This window comes from Pollicipes pollicipes, unplaced genomic scaffold (assembly GCF_011947565.3).
Source record: "Pollicipes pollicipes isolate AB1234 unplaced genomic scaffold, Ppol_2.1 Scaffold_5684;HRSCAF=6724_pilon_pilon_pilon, whole genome shotgun sequence".
NCBI classification, from domain to species: Eukaryota; Metazoa; Arthropoda; class Thecostraca; order Pollicipedomorpha; family Pollicipedidae; genus Pollicipes; species Pollicipes pollicipes.
Window position 1 is genome coordinate 1 of NW_023596734.1, and position 18868 is coordinate 18868.

Consider the following 18868-nt stretch of genomic DNA (forward strand, 5'->3'; position numbering starts at 1 on the left):
CTTTTTGTTAGCCAGTGTACTTCAAAAGTACGTGGTCAATGATCATTTTGATGATAGACTAGTTCACTAAAGTTTTTGAGAAAAAGTTTTCAGAATCTTTTTATGAAGTTTTAATCATATTAAGCAATCTGTCAAGGATTAATGGAGCTCAATTACATACAATAGGTAAACCGTGCCTTTCCAACTCAGAACAAATTTGTTTTATTAAACGAGACCCTTCATAGAAATGCATCTGCCCAAACCCTTAGTTCATCCAGATTCTTAGAAAATACTAAGATTGAAAATCAGTCATGTGAATCAGTCAGGGCGTTGGATGCTGGCTGCGTCATTGTTGCCTAAATCGCTGCTGCATAGGCGGATCCAGGATTTCGTCAAGGGGGGCACGCAAAATTGTGGGGTCCCCTGGAGTTTGGAACCCTCTCCAAAAAACCCTTGCATTTCGATCATTACATTTTAAGACAAGTTGCATGTAACATATATATATATATATATATATATATATATATATATATATATATATATATATATATACACTGATTACTTATTCATTTATTTGATAAATAGGAAACACATCTTACTGTGCGCAGCCTTACAAAGCTAGGCGTGCTACGCATGCATACGCATAGGGCACTCGCCTTCTATAGATCATGTTACATACTGGGATTTTGAGGCTTACCGTTTTGGAACAACAAAACGTGGTTTGATGACTAATGCATAATTTTCCTTTGACATAAAGGAGACAACATATCCTAGCATTCAAAATATGTTAAGAGCGTGACACACTAGTAAAGTGAGTGTCATACAATCAATAGCCTATGGAAATGACATACGACGGCGTCGGCGGCTGGTAAAATTACGTTCGGCATTGCGCGTAAAAATTATCGGCGCATATTCGACTGCTGCTTTAAGGCGAAGGCACCAAGACAATAGGGACGGAACCTGAGCGATCACGGTTGCTGCATGAGGCTAGCAAAGTGGCTCCCGCCAACAAGTATAGGGTCCTCGGGGCAAGCAAAAAGAACCTAGGACCAACATGGTGGGTCCCTAAATGACCGGCAGTGCCCCGGCAGGCTGATGTACAAGGCACCGGCCAGAGCACAGGACCCTCCTAGCAAAGGGGAATTATCCAAGACCATGAATTAATAATCCTGTGCGATCAAGAGTGCACGGGCGGTTTAACAACACGAGCCTCGATAGGAGTGAGGAGCCCTCCGCAAGTGAGACCAAAGGGAAAGAGCCCTCGATCAAAGTAGAGGGCCCCTGAGCATCGGGTGTCTCCCCGGCTTACCTGATAAGAGCCCTAGCAACAGGACAAGGCCCTCTAAGCAGGTGGAAAGAACCCGAGGCTTATATGAAGGGCCCCTGAGTACCTGAGTGTACCTTGGCATGTGTGACCCCGGGAAAAGCGTACAGAGCCTTTCCCGCGAATGGGAAGAATCCGCGGAGGAAAACCTGATCGATCAACAGTGCTCAGACATGGAGGCAGATAGCGTCCGAACAGCACGTTCGGCCCTACGAGAAATACAGAGATCAGGGGAAACGTGGAAAGCTCCTTAGCGATCAAATTGGACAGGCAAGTGGACACATAGGGCAAGGCAGCCAACAGCGTAATGCCTCTAGACAGCGTAATGAGCCCAAAATTTCCACCCGGCAACACTTCCTCAACTAGCGAAGAATATGCTTCGTCTGCTTATGAGCTCTACTTTTGCTGACAATTGTTCTTGATCATCTGTAGGCCCAAAGGCATCCAATTTTGTTGCGTTTTTTATGTAAGAAACTGCGACCGTCCGGACGGTTATGGGCCCCCTCCAAGTCCCTAACTCCCATCGGCATGGTCCATGGGGCATGGTCCCGTGCCTCAGCCCCCCCCCCTCCCCTCTGCATTCGCCATCGGCCCGGGCATCTTAGCAGATGGGGCCCGCCAAGAACATAGAGGGCTCCATCTGTTAGTTCAAATAAGAAACAAATGCCTATTCAAATAAGATACTCGCGACGCGATGTGTAGGGCTCTGAGCGATCGAGTGCACCTAAGCAGTCTAACATATAGGCGCTCCGTGAAGAGCTTAGGGCCCTCCACTCAGTAGGAAGTATTCAAAACCCAATGCAGAGGGCCCCGAATGATGGAGCGTGCCCGAACAAGTTAACAAATAAGGTTCTCAAAAGAGTGTAGGGCCCTCCATTCAAATAGGAATTATTCAAGACCCAATGCAGAGGACCCCCGAATGATCCAGTGCCTCAGAGCCGTTTAACATATAGGGCCCCGTCAAGATCAAGTGTGCCCGAGCAGGTTAAAAATAGGGTTCCCAACAAGAGTGTAGGGCTCTCCATTCGAATGGCAAGCACCGAACACCCTATGTAAATTGGACCAGAATGATGGAATGTGCCCGAGCAGCTTATCAGAAACGACCCGACACGAGCGTAGAGCGAGCAGATTCTCTGGTGGCCCAGGCAGGAATGTAGGGCCCTAAATTCAAACACCGAGGCCCAATATATAGGGCCCCCGAACAATCCAGTGTGGCCGAAGCGGCAATCAGATGGGGTCCCCGATTATTTAGTTGTGCCTCCCCCCCCCCCCTCCCCCCCATTCAGGTAGGAAGTACCCAGACACACTGTGTAGGGCCCCGCATATGTGCCCGGGCCGGTTAACAGCTGGGCCCCGACAAGAGCGTAGAGCCTTCCGTTCAAATACGAAATACCCACGACACGATGCAGAAGGCCCCGAATGATCGGTGCGCCAGAGCAAGTTAACGGATAGGGCCCCGAAAAGAGCGAAGGGTCCTCCACGCAAAAAGTAAGTACCCAAAACCAGATGTAGAGGTCCCCACGATCGAATGGGCCCGAGCATGTTATCACAAGAGGCCCCGAGAGGAGCGTAAGGCCCTCCATTCAAATAAGAATTACCCAAAACCTGGTGCGGAGGGCTCCCGAAAGATGAGTGTACCCGAACAGGTTATCAAATCACCCCGATAGGAGCAGAGGGCCCTAAATTCAAAACACTAGGGAAAACAATGTGCAGTGCTGTGCTCCCCCCTAGCAATCCAGTGTGGCCGAGAGGGCAAAACAAAGGTGGGCCCTCGACATGTGCGTGGGGCCCCATTCAAAACAGCGTGTGCCCAAGGCCCAATGTAGATGGTCCCCGAACGATCGAATGTGCCCAAACAGCTTGTCAGATAGAGCCCCCCCCCCCCACGAGAGCGTAGGACCCCCATTCGGAAAAGGAGTACCCGAGACCCAAGTGTGGAGGGTCCCCGAACGATTGAGTGTGCCTAAGCAGGCCATCAGATTGGCCCCGAGAAGAACATAGAGCCCTAAGCAAGTGATAGAGAATTGAAAGTGCCCTAGACCAATGTAGAGGGCCCCTGAGCATATTGCAAGTGGGTCGTGTAGGTTAACCGAGACCCCGTTAAGTGCCCCCGAGCAGCCGAGAATACCTCGCTAAGACGCTAAGATATGGGACCCTGGCTATAGCCCAGAGCTTTCGGGCGAAGGGAAAAAGTCCGTAGAAAAGCCCGTGTGTTGACAAAAGTGCCCCGGCACGCTAGCAAGGTGGACCCCAACAACAGCGCAGGGCCCTCCGAGCAAATGCAAAGAAAGGAAGGGCAACGTGGAATGCTCCTTAAACGATCGAAATGCTCCTGCAAGTGGGCATATAGGCCCCACGGAAACAGCATGGTGCGCCTAGACGGTGTGATGAGGCTTAAAATTTCCAGTTCGCAGCTTTTTCAATTACTGATTTTTTTTTGCTTCTCAGAGGCCCTTCACTTCGTTTCCAATTGTTCTTGGTTGCCTGAAACTCCAGAGATATCCAATTTTGTTGCGTTTTGTGATAAAAAACTGCACCCGTTCGGCGCGCTATGCCCCCCCCCCCCCACCCCAGAGCCAATGGGCCCCTTCGGGGCCCAACGGGGGGGGGGGGGGCACGACCCCGTGCCCCCCTTCTGGATCCGCCCCTGCAGTGCTGTGTGGAACAAAGCGGGTTTAGAGAATTACTTCAGTCAAGGATCATTTATCTTCAATCATGTTGAGGTATCTAAGCCTTGTATGCTCTGTAAGTACTGTGAACAACCTCTGTAAGTACTTCATACCTATGAACAGGGACACCACAAAGGTATAACAGTTGCTTTGTCGTGTCCGTTTCAGAGATGTCGCAGAATGTTTTCAAAAAGCTTTGACTTTTTCATAGGAAAATATTTGGCAAAATCCTGTGTATAAAAGCATGATTTTGCTTCTAGCCAGTTACCGCAGTTTTATCAAATTGTGCGTCTTTACAAACATTTCGGAATTTTATCGCAAACAAAGTGAAAAAAATCATGGGTCAAACAGCTGCATAAGCAAATCGCCAGTTTCGGTCACGTTGCAATGCCCTAGTGTGCTCTTTCTTAACCGAAAAAACCTCATGAGCTTTGTCTCACGATTTCTATCAGGGTTCTTAACATGCGCCCGGGTGACCGGTTGGAACCCTTCCCTCGGGTGGGGTGAGGGGATGGGGGGTCATTTTGACTCCCTGAGATCTCAGGAACCAATAGAACTAGAGACATCAAAGTCGCAAATTGTATTAACCTGTACCTGAACTCACATAAGTCAAAGTTTGAGGTTTCTAGATCATGACCTTCAGGTCAAATAAGGTCAAACAATGTCAATTTCCAGATTAGTCTCTAAAAGCCCATATAATCTAGACACATTGTCTTAACAAAAGATCACATGCTCATTTATGGTCAGTGACATTATTTGACCTTTTGAAGGTCATGGTGGCGAAAATCATAGAAGGCTGTTTTAAGTGTTGCATTTGAATAAGCGACGAAGATTACGCTGGGCAGTATGTTCCTAAAAACGAAATGTTATACTGGGTCATTTTAGGTCAATGGCCTATTCCGACCTTCAGAAAATCCATGGAAGGTGTATAATGCGGTTCTTGTTATCGATAACTTCAAAAGGAGCACCAGGAGTTACCTCATAGAGCAATCCCTAGAGTAATAAAAAGGTTGGTTTTAACCTTGGTCTGACCTTCACACTTGACCCTAGTTCAATGTAATTTATTCATGCAGTTGTGTCGCCTAAAAAAGTAGCTCAGAGATGCATGGCTTCGTCTAACACACCGTTGTTGGATCAGATTAAACAATTCCCTAGAAATTGCCTTCGCTGAAACCATGGCCTGATTTTAACATGCCATAGGTCAGCGACCTTACAGGGTACATCTATGTTTTTGTTTTCAAACGATCCGCTATTCAATTGTCTACAACTATGCAAAATGTGACGCGCCTGCGTCCACGCCGTTGGGAAACCATTCTGGAAAAACCTTCGGGGGTCAATTTGACCCTCTCCCGAGCGCGTGTTAGGAGATATTGACGGACTAGCGAATACAGAACGGAAATTGAAGTGGGCTGACAGCTTGTATGAAGATGACGAAGCTATGTTTGCCTGAAAATGTTTAACATTTGGTCAGAACCGATAAATCGCAAATCTTATAAACCAAAAAACTCGACTTCAGACGTTGCAGTCTCCGCAGGCCGCGCTGCATGGGCCCCGTGGCTAACACTGAGCGTGGCCTACGGGCGAACGAAAATGATGACGCATCTGAGTGAAGTACATCTGAACACATTAGAACATAAAATCATACATTTAGAAGGTAGTCTGGTCGTACGTTTCTGGCCGTATAAATAAACGCCGCGACCAGTGTTCTGGCATATGGGCGTGGGCGCAGGGGGCAACAGGACCATTGTCCCCGTGTAAGGGAAGACTTATGGCCCGAGGTGCGGTGTAAGGGAAGACTTATGGCCCGAGGTGCGGTGGAAGGGAATACTTATGGCCCGAGGTGCGGTGGAAGGGAAGACTTATGGCCCGAGGTGCGGTGGAAGGGAAGACTTATGGCCCGAGGTGCGGTGGAAGGGAAGACTTATGGCCCGAGGTGCGGTGGAAGGGAAGACTTATGGCCCGAGGTGCGGTGGAAGGGAAGACTTATGGCCCGAGGTGCGGTAGAAGGGAAGATATTCCGGAAATACGCATTGTAGCAGGCGTCCCATCTGCTTTGTATACCAATAGGTAGTGCTGCTGATTCATACACATGCAGCGAAACAGTCATGCGGTAAGTTCGCAGTCAGGCATGCGGGGCCATTGCGGTCCGCTGACGGCGAACGGCAGTATGGCTCAGGCAAGGCGATTCCCACAGAAACGGCCTTCATTCTACGTCTTGCTTTTCAAAGAAGAAAACTCGGCTTTATGGAGTTTGTCGCGCAATTTTTGGCAAATAGTATTTGAAGATTCCCAACCGGTTTCTGTCTAAAATACTGCAACAAAAGCTTGCTCTTTGGGAACAATGCAGAATCGGACGAACAATTTTAGGAAGCTGGGTGGTGTTGGTCGAATTGCTAAGATTGTGCACCAGTATAAATAGCCGCGTGTATACATCTAGCATACCACTCAGGACAATCCTTACTTTCTTATCCGAAATGCGGGGGTGAGAAGGGGTGTGGTTTCAATTTAGCGAATAAGATGGGTGACAAAATTGATACCTTTGCGGACCAGCTGAAGACAAATTTCCGAAAACGAAAACAAATTTCAACAAACAAGACCGTATTACAACAGACTATTCCACATCGACGAAACTCAAAGCTTGGTATTCGTCTGTACTCGCTAACGCTTGCAGCGTGAGCACATGTCGAAACGTCGACGTTTCGCTGTATGAGCAAGTTGAGCTTTAAGATACTGCCAAACATAGTAGCTCTAATCAGAATAGCCTTAGCAGGTGACAGAAACATACTACAGCTATACCATGTCAGTGCTAACGTCACAGATCAGTGGTGACACAGTGTTTTTTCAACGTTATTCAGAGCAGTGCTTTTCACATATTTTACAGCCAAGATTCACTTCATATACTAAACGGCATAAAATACCAAATAACTAGGCTTATTACAAGTTGTAAGAATCGTGGCTGGCCACAGCATCTTCCGACGAACGTGATCAGTTTGCTACGCAGCGTTTTAAAGCGTCGTGCCATTTGAGACAGATGGACTTGGCTGTTCGCCACGCGAAAATGAGTTAGATTCAGTGCAAGGCTGTGGGCTGTTGTTGGTTGTGTTCGTGTCGTGAGAAGCTGACTGGCTGGAAGAACGTAGCTAATCGCCAGTTTTTTTAAGGAAATAGTGCTGGAAAGCCCTGCCGATCTAGGAAGATTGTGTTTTATGGATACTTGAGCTGTAGCTCCAGAGGTAAATGGAGGCAGTTGGAGCGACACATATCAAGGATTCATCCAGGAGTTCCTGCTACTGAGTGGAACAGCGGCTTTAAGGTAAGATGCCGAGCATCGCTGGTGTTGGCCTCTCACATTACCCGTTGCACCTCCTGTAGTTTCTCAAAATTAGTTTAGCGCGGCTTAGCGCCCAAAATTATGATAAATAAAAGATCATGAATAAAATGATTACTAAAAGTATTATACTGCATCCCTCGTAAGGAGGCACAATCCTATCTCGCCCCGCCCCTCGCCCGCGACTGAATAGGAAACTACATGCCCTTAGGGTGGTTATGTCAAGCATGGCTTTATTTATAATTATATGAGTTTAGTCCCAACCATCAGTAAGTGTTTGATGGCCAACAAATGAAACTACATTGCAAATAAACTACCGATACGAAACAAATCGGTGGTTTTGCCGCGTTGCATTTAGCTTGTCTTTGTGGTTCGTGGTTTATCGCATTTAGAGATATAATGCAACGGTTTCTGAAAGATTTGTCTCCAGGTGACAATTCACACGGTTCCAAATTTCGTCGGTGACAGAAAATGCACTTTTTCACCACTGCTGAAATGTGTTATGTGAATTAAGAGCGGACAAAACACTGCAGCTCTGCCCTCCCCCCTCCCCGCCCGGTCACCGGGCTCCCAATAAAATTTCGTCAAGTATGCTTAAAGCATGGGCCCAGCTTTTCGAAACGTTCCCTACGCCTATGCTTTGATATGACTTTGAAGTTAGGGTAAATAAAAAGGACCTACGCCAATGATGTTTCGGTTTTGTTGTTGCATGAGCTGGGAGTTTGCTGAAAATGGTCGGCTTTAAGCTTGGGAGGAAGCATTGGTTAAGTGACGTTCTCAGGCAAGCGATGGTTAACTTGAGAAAATTTGACTTTTCGGGGATGTGTTCACGGCCTTTTTCTGCGCAAAGATCAGTTGACATCACGCCAATAGTTCTTCAACTAATGAATGTACTGCACAAAATGTGTGGTTTCCATTTACCGGCATTCTTTTTGCGATGCGGTCAGGTGGAGGATATACCGCAGATTTTTACTTAAAACCTATGACCGCCACGACCCTGCACTAAGAAAGCACTATCATTATCACTATCATTATCCACAGATACGAAGGCAGTGCCTGGGCGCAGTGACCTTAGTATTTGGTACGCCCTAACGCCCCAATCATTATCATCATCATAAGCGGCGTGCGCATCGTCTGATCCTCAGTCGTATGAGCGCAATCGAGCTAAAATCTCCCCTCTTTTCCGTGAGAGAAAATGCCCGGAACATCGAATGAAGTCTGACGCTTTTGCAGCACGTCCTTGAATTACAAAACAAAAACAAAAACGGGGAAGCACGCACACGGTAGCCTCTAGAGGCACGCCATCCCATGCTTCAGTCATGGCATACATAAAAAACACACGACTCACTGTTGACAGCTAAGATTCAACATAGAAAAGGAAAAATATGATGGCCGAGAGCACGCTATGCTGTTTAACAATGTGAAACAATTTGCACACGCCTGCAGCGCACTTTGCTAGGTTTTCAATTTGGAGTTATGTCCCCCTCCCACTCCTTCAGGTGAAGCGTCCCGCGCACGCCTCTGTTCAATAACGTGTCAATTTTGCGATAATCGCATAGAGAGGTGAAAAAGACTTTGTCTGCATGCGAAGCTCCCGTTGCCAGGAGGCAAGCTGTGCAAACAGGCGAATGTTACCGCAACAACCAGCGGTGTGCACGAGCTTAGGGTGGGTCGACTGGATGTGCTGATCTGAAGTCCACCCGAGTTCGGTCAGACCTCGAAACTCCAGCGAATCTAGCTGGGATTAGGGTTCGTCCCACATATGGGAATGAGCTGAAAGAAAAGTGCATACGAAATGTATATAGGGTCTCTCGTAACCTCTGCCCAGAGAAATTGCGTTAAGGCAAACCGAGACGGCAGCGTTCGTGACCGGTTTAATAAACACATTGGAAACACACGATTACGCAGTGTGTCCAACTACACAGCCCTTTCTGACACATGCTGGCCTGATAGCAATGCAATGCATGCCAACCTCAAAGCAGACATTTTGGCAACAGCAAACGACCGCGTGGATCTCACGATGTAAAAATGCTTAACAGCCGCAACGGTCTCTGGAGGTTAAACATGCAAACGTCGTCTTGACGCTTTTACGCTTGGTATTTGAGCAGCTTGAAATGCTTATTTGAGGAACGTCATTTAGTTATGTGTGTTAGATATGTCTAGTCGTGGTGAACACTGACATCCGCTGAAAAGTTTTTTTGTACTTGCTTTTGCTCAGTACATGTCATCGAAACATTTCAGTTTAGCGACCTATGTTTCGGACAGCCCTTAGCACAGCACAGCGTATTTGGTGACAAGACGTGACAGCATGAATTACTGGAACACTCTCGATGCCCGCGCAATGTTCGTAAACTGTGACAGCCCTGGAAGGTAATTGTTTTAAATAGTAAAACCATAATACCTAAACAGCCAAAGGTGCCGCATTATGTAACCTGAACATTGTTGCATAGTTCAGTCCATTTTATTATTGTCCCAATCCAGACGTTACCTTGTAAAAACCCTACCAAAAATTGCGGGATGGCCTTATGTGTCAAGGAGTTAAAGTAACCGAAACTTCTAAGGCACTCACAGGACAAAATAAACGTAAAACTAATGGTGATGTCCTTCGGCACCCCTAGTGTACCAGCATTTAAAAAGATTCTGCACTTCCTAGGTCCAGTGTTCATTCTTTACCACATGTATTGGAGGGGTGGGCTCAGAGGAGCATTTCAGGTCAACATGGGGGGTTTAGGTCCCCCGAAAATACATAAAGGGACGCTCCTGACCGTAGTCTTAGCTTTGAATTTATAAACGTTATGTTAAATGTCTTGCTCAAAATCAACCATCTGACCAAAGGTTGCTTAACGCATCTCAGTACCTCTTTTAAATCTAGAGATCAACGAAGACATTGCTGCTAGCACTACCTACACGTACTTTTGCAAGTCTCAGGACAGGCACATGTAGTAGGAACCCAGCTGTTTAAATTTGTCCATCGCTATGCAGTGTTGCATGCATAGTTCATTAACCTCGAGTTGTATATATATATATATATATATATATATATATATATATATATATATATTATACGCCACTTGTCAAAGTGGGTCACGTAAAAACTGTCGCAAGGTCAGGAGGTCACAAAGTCAAAAATTTGAAAAGTGGAGTATAGCCTATATACGCACGCGTACAGTCCACAAAAATTATGATCTAAGCCGAGGCGCATCGCAAAAAGGGATAACCCACTTGTCTGGGGCGTTTACGCCTGCAAGTACGCTCTAAGGATACATGTAGTAAAAAAATAATGTGCATGCCCTCACTGGACGTGACGCACGAAGACCATGCTTTGGCTATGACTTATCCTTGTGAGCCGGTCCTTGTCCGCGTCACCCGTCACCGCTTCATCTCAGCGGGGAGAGATCAAGCGGCCGACACAACCTGTTGGTAGCCCATGCTCCGTGCCTATGAGACCGATCAACACCAAGCTCTCAACATTCGTTACCGCTCGGTCAAAAATCTATTCTTCACAGAAGATGGTGACCTCGGGTCAGGTCAAAGGTGACCAAAAATACAAAAAACCCATAGGAGTAAGCTTGCAGATAGCCCCACGCTCCAAGCCTATAAGCGCCGACCCGCACAAAATTGCTGCCGGACGATACGTTATGGCCATGGCCATATACTTCTCCAAATAATGAACAATGTGCGGCGATCTGGGGTTTGCGTGGACGGCGACCGACGATGCCGCGGAGCGTGAGCGGCGACCGACGATGCCGCGGAGCGCGAGCGGCGACCGACGATGCCGCGGAGCTCGAACGGCGACCCGGCTTTGTTACATCAACGGAGCCATCTATCATAAAGATATGCTCAAAACTCATAGAGATATGCATCATTGTAATCTGAATTGAACTAGGAACACGCCTGTTTACGTTTTGTGTTGTCACGTTGTATACTACGTTGTGTTGCATTCCACGGCAAACACAAGCGATAGAAGTGGTTTAGCGTACACATCGAGACATTATAAGTTTTTCGGTAAAATTTATGATAGCCATGCATTTTTGAAGGGTGAGTTCTGTCGTGTAGCATGCGTCCCGAATTAATATTTGCAGTAGAAATAATGCTGCCCGTAACTGACAATGGCTACATGAGTTTCTGCGGTGGAGTTAATGGCTGTATAACTTCTAAAGTATGAATTCTGTCGCGTAGGACTAGTGTCGTACACGAGTCATTTCAGTAGAAGTCATAACTGCATAAGTTCCCGCGGCAGAATTGATAACGGACATACATTTTTGCAACACAACTATCGTCGCGAAGCAATAACGTCGGGTGCAAATATTGGCAGTGGCAGCAATGTCGTAACAATCCTTTCAGCAGGGGTTTTTATGACACTATTGTCGTGAACCCCAGGTCGCCTTATAAAAATGACGGATTAAAACGAGGGTCAAAGACCCACCCGGTCCATCACCCTTCAAACACACCTGGCTTTTCGTCGTTTTTCAATCATTTGCGGCCGCAATAGTGACAGTGTGCTACACTCCACACATCACACGGAAAACGCAGAGCCATTAGGTCTAATGCGAATAATTATGTGTTTGAAAAGGTCCTTGTCGATTGCACAGCAACCAGCACGAGTCATCAGGGTCGTAACAAGCACACCATCAAAAGGGCACGCTGAACGCCAACATCGCTTCCCATTGAGGATGTGGACACTGAACATTTGCTGTCAAAAGAAAGCCGACCTCGGCGAGAACAATTCGTGTTCGGCGATGGCAGGCGACAATTCCAGCGAGTGCTCCCCTCCCCGGGGCCGAGCGGACAGTGGCTCGCGATGGACGGCGGCAGAGGGACGTCCGTCACAGTGTGGGCCATCCCGCCGCCGCCTGTGAAGCCAGCCGGCGATTGCCGGCGGCTGCCGCCTCCCTCCTGGAGCCTGGTCGGCCGGGCCAGTCTGCATGCGTTACGGCTCGCCCTGGTGATCGGCTGCCTGGTGCTGGTCTCCCGCCAGTACATCGACTACAGAAAACAGCCAGTCATGTCCTACATCACGGAGGTGAATGCCAAGTTTCCGCTGGTCACTGTTTGTCCGATCAGAAAGATCCCGCTGCACCAGCTGCAGCAGTCCATGCAGCGCGTGGCCGACGGCAACATCAGCATGACGGAAGCTTTTGGCCTCACCACGTTGGCCTACCCGCAGGACGGACAAGGACAGACAGGCAACAACAGCGTCACCTACGGGTACGTGAAGTGTCGTAACTCACCGCCAGCTGATTGCAGGTTAGGGCAATGGCGGTTCAAATACTTTTTCGTCCCTAAGCGAAGCAAAGGCATTCAGACGCCCGCCTTTGTCCCCGTCCGCTGCGGCACGTTCTTTCCCAATCAGACGCACTTCCGCCCGGAGCGTCAGACCCATTACTTCAAGATCCAGCTTGCCACCAACCCTAAATACCGATTCGGCCGTGCATCCTACATCGCGCTCATACACGCCCGCCAAACTCCCCGACTAAGCGCTGTGTACCCGGGTCTACCGAACACTCCTGCGGTGCGACTGACCGACGGACAACGGTCCAGCCTCCAGGCCTCGTCTTCAAGCCATCTGCTGGTGAACCGGCGCAACTCGCCCTGTAGTGAAGCGCGCGGCTACGACCTCGGTCAGTGTCGCCGGGAGTGCGTGTGGCGCCGGCTGGCGAAAGCGGCCGGCTGTCGGCTGCCTTCCATGACGTACCGGCACACTTTCCTGCCGGACCTGGACGGACCGGTGGCGGAGCTGCCCCTCTGCCGCGCCCTGCCGCAGCCCAACTTGCTCCGCGGCTGGCCGCTGCTGCCCGGCACCGACAGCAACGGCACCACCTTCGACGGCCGCTGGCTGACGTTCCTCGACGGCCGCCTGTTCTACGACGCCAATGGGTGTGCATGCCCATTTCCGTGCCGAAGCTCAACCATGTCGTTAGAGGCGCGTCCCGACAACGGCAAAGCGGTGCGGGCTGGTGTTTCGATACTCCGCGTGTATTTCAGCTTCTCCAGCCGCCAGGACACCGAGGAGCTGGCCTTCACCTTCGAGGCGCTCATCGCCGGCATCGGCGGCAACGTCGGCCTGCTGCTGGGCATGTCGGCGTTCTCGCTGGTCGACCTGCTGCACCGGCTGGGCCGCCGGCTGAAGGTCGCCTGCCGCCGCTGGCAACGCCGCCAGCGCGCAGCCAGCCTTGAAGCCGTTGTCCCCGTGCCGTAGCAATCAGCCGAACGGTCCGTGAGGTGAACCCACGGAGGATAGCAGTCAGGCACCTACATTGCTGTTAGTTCACTCAGTCTGATTATGTATCTCCAGACTATCCTGACACGGGCAGTGTACTGTCAGCCTCAGTCTACCTGTGCCGAGACTATATGGCGAGTTTTAGCTTAAACGCATTGACGACAGCTTTGCTATTACTTTACTGTTGCTGCCTATGCTGTCAGCTTTACCTCACACGATCCTCATTTTGTCTCGCACAGGCCGAGGCAGATCCTCAGGTTTACCCCATACGAGCTGCGACACGTCCTCGGCTTTACTTCACACTGGCCGAGGCACATCCTCAGCTTTATCTTACGCGGGCCGAGGCACATCTTCAGCCTTATATTGCACGGGCTGGGGCACATCCTCAGCTTTATCTTGCACGGGCTGGAGCACATCCTTAGCTTTATCTTATACGGGCCGAGACATATCCTCAGGTTTACCTCACACGAGCTGAGGTACATCCTCAGCTTTATCTTACATGGGTCGAGGCAGCTTTACTTCACACGGGCTGTAATAAAAATGAATGTGACTGATCTCTTTGATAAGGCGTCATCTGCGAGCTTCGACGACTGCATCCTATCATATACACACTGATACGACTGCATCCTATCATATACACACTGATACAGACATTGACATACAGACAGACATCCTATCATATACACACTGATATACACATCGCCATATAGACAGACATCCTATCATACACACACCGATACAGACATTGCGTTGCACTCCTCTGTCTCGAGTACTCCTGATGCGCCTGCTCGGTGACCATGGGCACGCTGCTCGGAGGGCATAGACCCACAACACTACCACAGGGTGTTAACGTATGCGTGAGCATTGTACCACAGACTGAAGGAGGCAGAGGGGCAGTTGCCTCCCTTCTGCCAACAGGCAGGTGGAGCGAGAGTCTGTTTTTACCCTCCTCCCGAACTCAAGGTCCCTTTTCCCAAAACAAACACATTGTAACTACCCACATATTACCGGCAATCGCATCAAGGAGGTCCCGTATTTGAAAGTAACGAACCGGGTCCAGAAGTCTTTTCCCTACATCAAGTGGCCCTTTTTCTGGACCATGAGGCCATCTTTATGAATAAGATAGCCGCGCTCTAGATCAAAAGGCTCAATGTCGTGATACGGAGGTCCCTATGCTGGCTCGAGGGTCCCCCCGTGATAAACTAGGAGGTCCTGTTCAGGATTTCGAATCAGGATGTCTTGTTTTGCGATGACGAGGCCGCTTGACTAGATTCGGAGACCCTTTCGTGAATCGCGAGCATCCTGTTCTGGGCTAAGAGGGCCCCTTCTACGCGTTAGGATGCTATGTTTTATGTCATAGAGAGCCATGTTGATGAAAAGGCCTCGTTTTAGCTTTTAATGTTCATTTATTTACTTGAATATGATGGATGTAACAGTCTGATAAATGAGTGCATGATCGCTTTATCCCTTCCACTGAATACGAAACCGCCAAAGGGGCCCCCTGTGAGGAGGCCCCATTGTGTCCGGAAGGCCCCTTGAAACATTGCCCTCTCACCCAACTCAAAATCCATGGCGCCGCTCCTGCTTGCATGGCTAGTCACTGTGATCACCTTCAAAAATTTGACTTCGAGTTCCAGATGGCTTTTCTAGAATCTGGAAGATCCGCTGAAAAAATGCATCAATAAGACCTCGTTCCCAGTAGTTCCGCGGGCAAAATAAAAAATGAATCCGTTATCTTGGGGATAAGATAGACCCCAGGATATCTCCGCAAGCCCCGTTAATGGTAAATTATATTGTCGTATTTGTAGGACATTTCAAACATTTGATTTGGGGGGTGAAGCAGAAGGCAAACCGTCTACATGACATCACAATGATTGCTGAAGCAGCACGTTAAAAAAATTATGTCAGTGTCTACCAATTAACGCTCATCCTACGACGGAGGTCTGAGAACTCCCCCCCCCCCCCCTCCCCCCCCCCCGACTCCTGAGAACCCTGGCATGTTTTCTGAACGGTTTTGGGCATGGTCCTTGACCCAGAGTTTACATCAACTTTTCGCATCAACAATTTTTAGTTCTTAACCTTGGTGGCTCATGTTCCATAGTCTCTTCCGTATGGTCATGGCGGTGGCATTTTGCTCAAAAGTGCCATAGAACGGTCATTTATCGCAAGAAATGCGCTCCGAAGATGTTCAATGGCTGCACCTTCTGCCCTCTGACGTCACGTGACCTTTAGTGCGACCACTTCCGCCGGCCGCAGGTCATATTTCCCAAGGGCAAACAGCGAACGTCCAAAAGCGCCCCAACCTACCCCGCCACGGGTGGGTGAATCGAAGGGCAGGGCAGAGGGTAAGACGGACCATGTCGAGCATTGCGGCACGTTAAATGTTGCCATCAACTCAGCCGTTGAGCTGGAATGGCACGATAGGATGACACGGGTCACACAACGAGCGCTACATAGCGTGAGCACTGATCTCAGAAATTCATCCGTTGAAAAGATTTGCATCAATTATCTTTTGAAACCATTTTGAAATACTTTGTAAAATTTAATAATTACATGTTAAACGGAACAGTATCAAAACATCGAGAGCCTTGCTTCGCAATTTGCATACTGTGTACAAAACAAGTAGAGGGACCACAAAACATCCATGAACTTCACATTGACGAATGTCGTCTTGCTTGCGCCAGTATGGTACATGTGCGGGATAGCATCTGGGGCCAGTAAAATAAATAAAAATTAGAGCTGCCCTGAAACGCTGACTGAATAATTTAGACTCGAAATTAGAAAACACTAATTTCCTTATCCCTGTGATACAGGTCCACTCCTAGTGCTATCAATAGCAATGACAGGTCCTGGGGGTTCACCAGAACACTTTATTTGATTGTGTTCCCAAGGCGGAGCACAAAAAATATGGCACCCTCATGGAGATAAACTGTTGACATGACTCTCCTAAATTCACGATGTCGACAGCAATGGATTTTGACGGCAATGAGCCAGCAGATAAATAGGTTTGTGCTAGTTAGCACGCGCTTTAATGGGGGATGTAACCCCCTCGAAGTGTTTTTATAACATGATTTTCGAACGGCGCGTCGGAGCGGCACACAATTTGACGTAGTTCCAGGTAACTGAATAGAGGATCATTGGCTAAAAAACCTACATGTATCTTGTCAGGTCGCTGACCTATGGCTGTAGGCGAAAACACTGGTGAATTGGTCAAAGTGATGCGACACCAGGGTGTTAGGCGAAATAATATACCTCTGTGGTGGGTTCTTATGTAATAAAACAATAAATTTAGGATTAAGACAAAGTACACGAAACTAGGGTCAGCTATGATGGTCAGGACCGTGGTCAAAACTAACCTGCTTTTTTCCTGGAAAGTTTGTTTGATGGGATAGCTTATAATAATCATTTCAAATTTCTTTACAACAGCGACAACATACATCTTCCATGGACTCCTGAAACGTCATGGTAGCTCACTGACCTAAAATGACCCAGATCAGCCTTTTGTTTTTTAAGAACGTGCCGCCTAGCAAACGTCTTAAAGCCTTTTCACATTCAAACATTTCAACAAACGTTTATCTAACTTAAAATATTATAAGAATTTGATCTGGAATGAGCACCTTTTGCTTTCAAAAGGTATCTAGGTTCAAGGCGGCTGCACGAAAAGGACCGTGGCCACTTTGGGACGCCAATCGTAAAGTTAACAATATTTGGTATTATTTGGCTCAAAGGTCATCACCTATGGATCTAACGTTTTTGTACCAGTGAATTCACATACAGGCCTGCTCACCTGGTGAATTTAATGTCTCTAGCTCTCTTAATTTTGAGATCACAAGGGCTCAAATTGACCCGCCATGTGAGCGAAGAGTATTCTACGAGCCACTGCGTATTACGCGTGACGTGTATTAAAGGGAGTATGCCACCTTTCCGCTTATTTTCACACCAGACGCGTACGATTTGATCTACACTACCACTTTTTCGTCAACCTTCCGAATAGCTCAGAATTTGATTTGAAGTAGCCGCCCCAGAAGGAGAAATATCTTTGGACTAACTGCTTACCATCATGAAATAATACATTTCATTTGCCTTGCCCTTCCAACGTGTGTGTCCTGTCATGTTTGCAACAATCTAGTTTGTCAGAAGGATTGTGTAATAACTGCTACGCAAGGTTGAAACATTCTGTTTAGACAAAAATATGTGCGAACTTGACGTTGTCACCCCGCGAATGCAGCGAAACGTTATGCTATAACTTTGATTTCTCCCTAAAAAGTTTATGTATTATGTTGTATATTAGTTTATATGTCATGTTTATATATTATGGCGTTTACCGCAGTGGCTCTTTTAAAAGCGCGCTGTGACTTGGGAATGGGAGTGTATCGTGGTCCATAGTGACACACTGATTCAAAGTTAACCGATGCGCTTTTCGGAATAGACCCTTACTAACCGCTGGGACAATTACAAACGTTCGTTTATTCGCATCAGTAGAGGTGCCATGGGAGTTGCCATGACGACGGTGATCGCGGTAGTGGCACTCCTAAAAACTCCAGAGCTGGACTTCTGTACCATTTCGTAGCCATCGACCCAGAGTCATGCCCAAGGACGTGGGTTAAGCTTTATTTTTAGCTTGGAGGTCTTGAGCAGTATCAACACTTTCTTGACACCCTGGCATGATGTGTTTTCTGAAATGGAACTACGAGCGTAGCTATCGATAATAGCCATAATCTGGCAGCAAAACCGCACTGGATTTCACTGACAATCGCTTTAAACTGTTATTAAAACCGCACTGGATCCTACCACCATTTTAAGCACAGGAGCGTTCATTGAAAAAATATATCGGTTTATCTGTTAAAACAATCTGAAGATTACTAATCCCTGTTTTTAAAACGTTCAGCATGGAGGTCTTCGTTACATAATAACTTTCAGATAGCATCCCAACAACTCCGTAAACCACAGCAGAAAGGTAGGGAAAGTTGTATGAGGGTTGTTATGAGCTCCCTCCTGCCATAACTTCTGAGCATATTCCAAGGTTCTCATATCTCCAGGCAGCTGTAATCTTCAGCCTCATGTGTATGGTGCCTCAGTGATATATTTTTAGATGTTTTTTTAACAGCCTAATTCCTTTTTGGGGATCTGTAACTTCCGCTGTTAGTCTTTCCTGCATCTGTTCCGTTGATTTTGGCACGCATCAGCGACCTCGTACATTTCATTGCCCTTGTTCCTTGAAGTTATGTCAGTCATCACATTTGTCGACCTGTTCTTAATACCCATGCAGACTGCACCTGACCACCAGCGTTGTTTCAATATACTCAAATACATGATATCGCTAGGGTTGAACTGCAACGAAAAAATGA